We start from the raw sequence: 10,628 nt of genomic DNA, 5'->3' as shown, positions 1-10,628 counted from the left end.
ATATTGGGACGGGGAGGGGCCTGGAACCACAGGATTGGATCCCGAGGCTAAGAGAGAGGGAAGATTTGGGCTCTGAGCAGAGACCGGAAATGAACCCAGACCTCAGACTTTCCCTGGGCCACCTGCCTCTTTGCCCAGCTGCACAGGACACTTCCCCCTTCCTGATTTTATACTTTGGGATGGGACAGACTGAAGAAGCCATCCTCAACCTCCCCTCCCTCCTAACCCTTTTTAGAAGATCTTTCAGGAACAAGCTTTGGGACTTGGGTTTCCAAGTTCAAAGTCTGGGGCTTGAAACCTGCCTTCCCCGCAGGCCCCCCAACCCCACTGTGGAATTTGGGGGAGACAGAAACCTCACTAAGTTGAGGGATGGGAGTTTGGGCATTGTCCCCAGAAGTTCTTGTGTGGACTGGAGGAGGGCGCAGGCCCCTGGGTGTTCTGCCCAGAATCTCCCACACCCTTTAGTGAGTCATCTTAACTGGTCGCAGCCCAAGGGTCTGGGCCCACGCTTCTGGCCAGGTGGGAAAGCCAGCTCCTAAGGGTGGGGGGAGGAGCTGAGAACCAGCAGTCAGGCCCAGTGACCCTGGGACCCCAGACACCTCCAGCAGCAGCTCGGGGTGAACAGGAATTGCTGGGATGCTTGGATCTCCCTTGTCCTGAGACTTCCAAAGGAGAAACCCTTTTAAGTGCTTTGGGATGCGGGAGGGTGGAGTCGCCTGAGCTTGGATGGCTGAGGCTAATGAGTGGGATTATTATTTCATGGGCTCCTGGTTAGCTCAGCGACACCCCAGCCAGAATTCCCAAAGAAGCTTTTATGGAGCCATAAGTGCTTTACCATCACTCCTTCCCTGGGGTCAGGCACCAAGCTGGCTGGCCTGCAAGACTAGGGTGGGGAATGGGGTATTATCTCCTTCATCCCCTCCCTGCCTGCCTAGAGCAGAAATCCCACCTGCTAGGAGGGTGAGGAGAGCAGGTTGGGAGGGTCATCATCCAACTGGAAAGGTTTAAGCCTAATTTTCATTCCTCTGGCTGTGATCCTCACCTCTCCTTCTGTTCAGCAACCCACAGTGACTTAACCATCCTTTCTGTTGCCCTTTGTGGAGAAGGCTTTGATGGCCAAGTTGCCTGATGGTCTTTAAATGGTGGTCCTTGGGACGCCTGGGTGGCTCAGTCGGTTAAGCGTCTGTCTTTGGCTCAGGTCATGATCCCAGCATCCTGGGATGGAGTCCCACATCGGGCTCCTCGCTCAGCGGGGAGCCTGCTTCTCCCTCTGCCTGCTCTGCCTACCTCTTCCCCCGCTTGTGCTCTCTCTCTCTCTGACAAATAAATAAATAAAATCTTTTTAAAAAGTTAAAAAAAATAATAAATGGTGGTCCTTCCTCACCTGGCCCTGGAAGAGAAGGTGAGGTTCCCAAAGTTGACCCAGGAGATAGGTTGCCAGAGTTCAAATCATGGCTCTACCACTTGCTAGCTGTGTGACCTTGAAAAGTCACTTGGTGTCTCTGCCCCGAGAGGATAAACTGAAGAAAGTGGCTGGAACACAGAAGGTAGGGGGTGTGGGGAAGGAGATGCCTTTCCCAGTCCTTGCTAAAAAGGCTAGAGGCCCTCGACCCTTCTCCTGATAGAGCCCCTCCCTGTTTTCCCACCTACCCCCCAGATCTGATGAGGGCCCTCTGACACTGTTCCTTGAGGCTTGCCAGTTTTAAACACCAGGTGTATTGGGTGATGAAGGAAGGGAGATCTGTGATAAGTCCCAAGCCCACAGTGCCCTGGGCTCAGGCCTGGGCTGGGCGCCAGGCTGGCTTCTCTTCCCAGCCCTGGGGCCTTGAGACTTGGCCTCTGAACATTGTGTTTCTGTGGCCATAGTCATCTCAGCAGAGCTGGCCTGGACCCTGCCCTTCGACCGCTTTGTGGGGAGCCAGTGGTCCCTGCCCCAATCACTCCCCTTCATCTGTCCTCCTCGGCCAGGGACTTGGGCAGGTAAGAAGATGCTGGAAAGGCTTATGTGTTGTTACATGACTGCATAGAGGAAAACTTAAGTCCAGGATGTCGGTGCCGGAGGGGCCTTCCATGGCCCTTAGCTGACCCGCTCCCAGGGGGAATGAGAAGGGCTGAGACGTGCAGAGGGAAGTGACTTATCCAGTTTTAGAGGAAAGACCAGGCTGTGGTTCACAAGGTCTGAACTGAATCATAGCTTCACCCAGTTGCCGGGTGACCTGGGGCTGGTCATTTCCCCTCCCCAAGCCTAATTTCCTCAAAAAGCTCAATTTGAATGTCTGAGTGTGTCTTCTGAGTGCAGAGACCCTGGGTCTCAGCTGCTCTATGTGGGGCAGAGCACAATAGGGCTCTGAAGCCAGACTTTGTTCCCAACCTGCCACTCCCCAGTTAAGGGACTGCAACAAATTTCTTCATCTGTAAAATGGAGACAACGGAGCAGCCTCATAGTGCTATTGATTAAATGAGTTCTGTGAGGGCCTTATACATTTAGAACAGCTCCTGGCACAAAGCAGGAGCTTGGTGAGCCAGCTGCTACTGATTGCGTGTGTATCTGAACACGCATGGAGGTGTGTGCCCATGTGTGAGCAGGTGTGGCCAAAATGGGCGTCAGTGTTTGCATCTCTGTGTGGGTCTTCATGAGACTTCCAGCCTCTTGGTTCCTTGTAAGGTCAATTATATGGAAATCGGAGACAGAAACATCCCCTGCCTGCAGTTCCTCCAAATCTTTGGGGGTCATCCCTGGAGTGAAGGTAACCTCTCTTCTCTACTTGCCAAAGGCTTTTCATTCCTGCCTCTTGGTGCCTCAATTCTCCCACTCCCTGTGCAGGGACAGGGGTCCCTGGAGACCCACCCACAGAAGGAGGAGTCAGGGTGTGTGTGTGTGTGTGTATTTTTGTGTGTGTGTGTGTTGGGATGTGGGGAAGGGGTGGGACACAGGAAAGATTTCTCCAAGTCATCAGTTGCCTTAAAAGAAAGCCTATATTTAGCCAGGCTTACAGGGCCTGTAAATATGTATTTTGCAACGCAGACAGCCATAGCTGTGGGAGCTCTGGAGATATGCAGGGAGGTCAGAGACAAAACTACCCGGAAAGATTGGGCAATGTAGTTTGTCATCAGCAGATTCGAAGGACTCTTTCTACTGCCGGTTCCAACTGCTAATAATATACATTCCTGTGTTTCGATGGTGGTTTCTATTTTTCATCTGCTCTCTGGATCTTGTGCAGTGGGTGCCTGAGGAGGAGACTGGCTCTGAGTTACCTTCCTCCCCCAGCCTTTTGTCTCACCTGCTCTGGGGCAGGGAAAAGAGCATCTTGCCCAGGCCATCTCCTTTCCCGACTGGCTCTGCCGGGCTCAGCCTAACATGTACCTGCACAGGAACAACCCCCAGAGGCCAGCTCTCCCGGCTCCTACACTCAACCCCTTGCACTTGAGGTGACCTTGAGGGGACAAATCCAGCCGCTTCAGAGCAGCTCTCTTTGAGAAAACTTTTCTTCCTTTAAAAAAAAAAAGCATGCATATATATATACATATATATATACATGTATAATGTATATATATATGTTATATATGTCATTTTAGTTTGAAAAGTTTCTTCAAAAATAAGAAAAGTTCAGCAAATCACATAACAAACAGAATTTATAAATGCTGGGGCGCCTGGGTGGCTCAGTGGGTCCAGCATCTGCCTTTGGCTCAGGTCATGATCCTGGAGTCCTGGGATCGAGTCCCGCATCGGGCTCCCTGCTCTTCAAGGAGTCTGCTTCTCCCTCTGCCCCTCCCCCTGCTCGTGCTCTCTCTCTCTCTCTCTCTCCCAAATAAATAAATAAAATCTTAAAAAAAAGAATTTATAAATGCTAGCATTGTGTCATTTTTGCTTCAAGTTCTTTCATAGGAAAGGACATGAAAGTTGGTTCTTTCTCTTTCTCTCTGTCCCATTGCCCACTATACCCATTGTCACAAATTTGGGATGCACCCTTTATAGTCCATAATTTATTATTATTATTTAAAGATTATATTTATTATTTATGAGAGAGAGTGCGTGCGCACGAGTGGGGGAGGGGAAGAGGGACAAGCAGACTCCCCACTGAACAGGAAGCCCCACAAAATGAGGGCCTCCATCCCAGAACCCTGAGATTACACCTTGAGCTGAAGTCAGATACTTAACCGACCAAGCCATCTGGGTGCCCCTATTATAGTTATTTTTAATTGTAAGATACATAAAATTTGCTCTTTTAACCATTTTAAGTGTCCAGTTCAGGAGCACGAAGTACATTCACATTGTTGTGCAACCATCACCACCATCCATCTCCAGAACTTTCTCATCTTCCCAGCTGAAACTCCATCCCCGTTAAACACTAACTCCCCACGTCCTCCTCCCCGCCAGCCCCTGGCAACCACCATCCTACTTCCTGTGTCTATGAATGTGACAACTCTTGGTACTGCATGCAAGGGGAATCATACAGCATTTGTTCTTTTGTGCCTGGCTTATTTCACTTAGCATAATATCCTCAGGGTTCATTCGTGTTGTAGCATCAGAATTCTCTTCCTTTATAAGTCTAGCCCATAATTGGATTTTTTCCCTACACGTTGAAGTATTCATAAAATAGCAGACAGTAGGGCGCCTGGGTGGCTCAGTCGTTAAGCGTCTGCCTTCGGCTCAGGTCATGATCCCAGGGTCTCGGGATCGAGCCCCGCATCGGGCTCCCTGCTCCGTGGAGAGCCTGCTTCTCCCTCTGCCACTCCCCCTGCTTGTGTTCCCTCTCTTGCTGTGTCTCTCTCTGTCAAATAACTAAATAAAATCTTAAAAAAAAAAATAGCAGACAGTAATGCTTTCTGTATTATTAATACGTACAAAAGAACCATCCTCCTGTGTGGATCATCTTGCAACATTTTTTCCATTCGGTGTCTTTTTCACAAATGGAGCCACACGGATACATGTGGATTCCTTCACTTTAACTTCTGTTTGGTATTTCATCATAGGAATAAGCTACAATTTATTTATCAGTTCCTCTACTGAAGGGCATTTGAGGTGTTGCTGTGTTCTGCTATTATAAACAGGGGTGCGGTGAGCATCCTTGTATTGGTGTGAATCCACCGGGAGAGCAGATACCTCGGAGTAGAGAGAGCCAGGGCTGTGGGCAGGCACACTTTCTACTCCTCTCTTCCACTCCTCTAGTTCTGCCTGACTACTCTCTCCGGCTACAGCGCCACTTTATGCTCTCGCCACCAGCATTGTACAAGGTGTCCCTTCTGACCACATCCTTTCCAACATCTGCTCTTGTGAGACTTTATTTTTGCCAGTCTGATGGGTGTGAAGTGTGATACCTCATTTGAATCTGCATTCCCTGCCTATGAGGTCGAGCCTCCTCTCATGCTCAGGGGCCATCCGGGGTTCCTCTGGGCGAAATGCTTACGTCCATATCCTTTGCTAGCTGTTGCATCATTTTTTTTCTGGTGCACCTTTTGATATGAGTTATAGAAAGCCCAACTAAATGTGGTTTAAGCAAAAAAGAAATTTTATGATTTCACATAACAAGAAGTCTTAAGGTTCGTTAAATTCAGAATCTCAGCTGGGACCGTCAAGAACCATCTTTCCACAAAATCTTCCTCATCGTGTTGGCTTGCCTCTTAGACCGGCCCCCTCAAGGTCCACAATGGTGGCCTCCCCTCAGGTGTCTTTTGCAGACAAATGTCCAGATGTAGAAGAAAGTGGTCATTTTCTTCTCAGTGTCTCTTTCCCAGAGGCCCCACAGGAGATCTCCCTTCCCGTCTTGGTGGCCAGAATTCCATACATGTCCACACCTAAACCAACCACTGACCGGAGGAACTGAATTATCATGCTGTTTTTAGACCGATCATCATTTACCTGATGCAGCTGGGGAAGGCCCAACCTCCCCAAAAGCCTAGACTCCGGATTCCTGAATCAGACCAGGGTTCCATTAGCAGGGAAGAAGGGAAGGAATGCTATTTGGGGTGGCACGCAAAAGGTCTGTGCTTTCCTTATTGATTTGTAGGGCATCCTTTATATATCTTGGATACTAACCTTTTAGTTGTTTATTTATGTATTTTTAATTCTAACAATTTTTTTAGTACAGTTGACACATGTTACATTATTTTCGGGTCCTTTTATCTGTTTTACATGCTGCCAACATTGTCACCCAGGCTGTTGCTTGTCTTGTAACTTTGTTTATAATGTTACAGCAGAAAGCTTTTTCTTCTTCTTCTTCTTCTTTTTTTTTTTTTTGTAATGTAGTAAAATCAATCTTTTGTGAGTTGCATCTCTTCTTATCTGAGAAATCTTTTCGTATCCTGAGATCTCCTACATTTTCTTCTGAGTATTTTAAAGTTTTGTTTCTTTCACTTTTAGGTCTTTAATCCATCTGGAATTAATATTTATGGATAGTGCGAAGATTTTTCATTTGAAAAGCCAATTGTCACAACACTTTCTATTAGTCTGTCCCCTCTCACTGAGTCGCAGTGCCACGGACATCATAAATCACATTCCCACATATGCTTGGATCTGTTTCTGGGCACTCTGTTCTATTGATCTCTTTGTCTAGCCCAGCACCAATACCACATTGTTTTAATTACTATCGCTTCTAAATAGGTCTTGGTATCTGTTAGGGGCTTATTCTTTTTCAGAATTGTCTAGCCTCTTTTTGGTCCTTGGCTCTTCTGTATGAATTTTAGAATCGGCTTGCCTAACTCTCTGAAAAATCCTATTGGGATATTCATTGGACTCGCACTGAATCAGAAGATTAATATGGAGGGAATTACCTTCCTGACATTGAGGCTTCTCATCCCTAAACTGAATACATCTCTCCACTTATTCCTTTTAAACCTATAGTTTTTATACTTTTACAATCTATCATTTTGCTTCATAAGTATCTGTGAGTTTTTTCGGGGTTCTGTACAATTTTGTTATTGTTAATGATGTATTTTTAAAAAGATATTACAGTTTCTAATAACTTATTGTTAGTGTATAGAAACACTGTTGGATTTTGTATTTTATTTGTATTTGGACACTAAATTTTGTCCAGCAATCTTGCCAATCTCTCTTAACAACTCTAATAACATGCCTGTAGAATGTCTTGGATTTTCTATATAAATAATCATACCATCTGCAAAAAACTGTCAGAGATTTTGTTTCTTTTATTTTCCTAATCCTCCTATCACTGAGCGGTGGCTTCTAAATCGGACTTCTCCCAGCTCTCAGGCTGTGCCAGTGGCTTGGCCCTGGGCAGCTACAGTCTTGCACCTTCAGTTCTAAATAAATAAAAGACCCTTTACTTTCTCCAGAGCTTTACAGTTTACAAAGCACTTTTGTTTTTCATTATCTCATGGATCCTCATTACCCCCACTTTACAAAGACGGAGCGTCTCTTCTCCATGTCCAGAGATCTAGCTGGGCAGAATACTGTGCTGTGAGCCCTCTGACAGTCCCTCCCCTTCTCTGCTTCTCCTGTAAGCTAGAAAGTTTGGCCAGGGACGGTCTCTGGTATTCTCAGACTCATGATTGATTGCTCTGGGCGGTCACAAGGCTCAAGTAACCTCTTTGAGCGCTGAAGGCCAAAGATAAAAAAAAAGGGAGGAGGAATCTGGGTACACTTAGGTCCTCAGACTCGTGCCCTCAAACGTCGTGGAGGGTGGGGAAATAGGGACATGTCCTTGGAAGTCGGAGGGTTGACACAAATGATGGGGATGGTGGGAAAGAGGGCATTGTGTCCAGCCCCCCGCCTCCAGGCGGGTTCTCCTCCCCGCTTGGTAGGACATCCTCTGGACCCGGAAGGGGAGGACGAAGTAAGACTCGGGGCCGTGGGCCTCCTCCTGCGTCGCCCCCTCTAGCTACAGCGCTCAGCAAACACTTCTGACGCGCAACCCCAACCCGGGGCGGAGCGCTCCCACCCCTCCACCCAACCACCCCCCGCCCCGCCCCGCCCCAATGTTGCGCAGGCGCAGGTCCAGGCTGCGGCCGCGAACGCGCCCTCTCGTGGCTGACTGACAGATCGCATTCTTTGTTGCGGCACCGGGGGCGGCGAAGGGGGGGGAGGATGGGGGTGGAGTCTGGGAGGCAGATGCGACAATCAGATCACAATGATGAGAATCCCTTTCCTTTGTCCCTCATGACAACATATAATCCCCCGTTGTAGATGCAGATGAAGAAAATATGGCCCTCAGAAATCAGGAGGTTCATAGAGACAGAAGTGGAAGGAGAGAGTTGGGGAGATGATGCATTCATTCGATCAACCATTCATTCATTCAGCAGATATTCACTGAGTGGGAAGAGCCAGGGACAAAGGACCAGAGGAATTAAATTGGGACACTGACAGGCGGAAATCCGGCAGAAAGCTGGGGAGACAGGTATGGAGAGGCAGAGACCTGACCCACCTGTCCCCCCAGACGGATGCTCTGACTGGTGAGAGCCGCCTTGGGAGCTCAAGAAGGGGACAGCTTGAGGACCAGGAGGGACACTAGTCACAATGGACCAAAGCAATCAAATATGCTTAAAGCCATAAATTCATAATTATGCTACTGTTTTTGAAAAGCTAACAGGCTGAAGTTTGAGGGATGTTAGAGAATCAACTCATTATTTAGAAATTGGCAAATACAGGAAGAGAATCAAGTATTTATCCTATCTTTCCTATATGAGCTATAACACTCAGTAACCAAACAGTAAGTGAGGGGCAGTTTCTGTGTCGGGAATTATTCTGGCTAATAAAGGAAGGAATGATTGGATGTAAGTATCACCATTTGGGGTTGGAGGGGGAGACTGATGGATGAGGCACAAAGCATCCACGGTTGCTGTGCTTCTGGATGGAAGAAGCAATACCACCATCTGTGAAGTGGTCTTGCCAAAGAAAATAGAACCTACAACTGATCAGGACTTTCAATCCAACTACAATTTACAGGAAATAACAATGTACAGGAAATATAATTTACAGGAAGTGCAGAGGTCAGAAAGATGTGTTAAAGAACACCCTAGAGATGCAATCAGCAAAACCCAGACTGGAAAACTGCACGGCAAATGGTCTGGTTCTCTCAAGGAAAAAGACAGAGAGAGAGAGGTTTGGATGGGGAACCTATGGATTTAAAGGAGACGCATCAATCAGTTGCAGTGTGTGCGCCTTATTTGGATCCTCATTCAAACAAATACACTTTAAAAAAAAAAAGACGTTTATGAGAAATTGGAAATCTGAACACTATAGGTCTGATATTAAGGAATTATTATTAACTTTAAGGTATACTAACGGACTAGGTGTAACAATCGTGATTGTTTAAAAAAGAGTCATTCTATTAAAAATAATAAATAAATAAGTCATCATCTTTCAAAGATACATGCGAAAATATTGACAGAGGAAATGAAACAGGAGGGAAAGTTGGGGGGGAGGTACAGGTGACAGGAGATTGGCCAGAAGTTGCTGACTGTTGAAGCTGGGGGATGGATATATGGAGGTTTCATTCTTTTATTCTGTAGGCTTTGGTTTTGTTTAAAATTTGCAAACTAAGGGGCACCTGGGTGGCTCAGTCAGTTAAGCATCTGACTCTCGATCTCAGCTCAGGTCTTGATCTCAGGGTCGAGTTCAAGCCCCGCAATGGGCTCCACACGGTGTGTGGAGCCTACTTAAAATAAAATAAAATTTGCAAACTAAGAAGTTTAAGGGCCCTGTGACCCCACTCTTTATGCCCAGGCCCCAACGAACAGAGATGCTGAGTCTTCTAGCAGCAGCTTGCAATCTGGTCAGCTCTGAGGTGGGGACGTCCTCTAGTCGGCCACAGGGACTTCCAGGGGACTTCGGGCTGGCTGCTGGCACAGTCCCTGGTTGCAGGGAGGGGGAAAGAAGGATCCATAAGGAGACACGCCTCTGGGGGCCTGGTGGCACTGGGTTTGGGCACTTCTACCTTAAGACAGCTGGGGGTGTGAGTGGGGGACTCCAAAGAAGAGCAGGGGAGTCACATGGAGCCTCTGAGGGGCTGAGGCCTGGGCAGCCGGCCAGACTCTGGCAGCTCTGCCTGCTCCCTCAGCACCCTCTGACTCTCGCTCTGCCTTGAGAATTTTCCTCCCTCATGCCCTCCATCTCCGTCTCTGAGAAGGCGGAGAGGCGCCAAGGTGATTCTGGGACAAACCCTGCCCTGTCTGAGAGCCTGAGTGGATGCTGACTCTGGAATTTGGTGGCTCTCCAGGGATGGGTGGGATGGTCAGGCAGGGAGAGAGAAAAAAAGGTGAGGACTAAGTAACCTGCCCCTGGTCATTCCAGTTGGCAGGCCCACATCATGCTCCTCAGGCCCGACCAGAGCGGGTCCCAGGCGTCCATGTTTGGGGTGCTAGGTACGGTGGGGAGGTGGCGATGCCCAGGAGGGATGCTCACGCACACACCAGGAATTTTGGAATCCTGGCACCTGCGGGTCCCTGCTTCCTCCTCAGGACATCTAGGGAGAGTCCCCTCTGCCTGCTCTGAGTGAGAAGCCACCAAAGAGAAGGGCATCCCACCCCCTTCACACCTGGACCCAGATCCTTGACTGAGGCAAGAAGGAGGGGGCGGGCATCAAAAGGAATGAGATCTTGCCATTTGCAACGACGTGGATGGAACTGGAGGGTATTATGTTGAGTGAAATAAGTCAAACAGAGAAAGACAT

Source organism: Mirounga angustirostris, unplaced genomic scaffold, assembly GCF_029215605.1.
Source record: "Mirounga angustirostris isolate CCGP_5_RB_7025 unplaced genomic scaffold, mMirAng1.0.hap1 SCAF_17, whole genome shotgun sequence".
In the NCBI taxonomy this organism is placed as follows: Eukaryota; Metazoa; Chordata; class Mammalia; order Carnivora; family Phocidae; genus Mirounga; species Mirounga angustirostris.
This window is presented reverse-complemented; position numbering follows the sequence as displayed.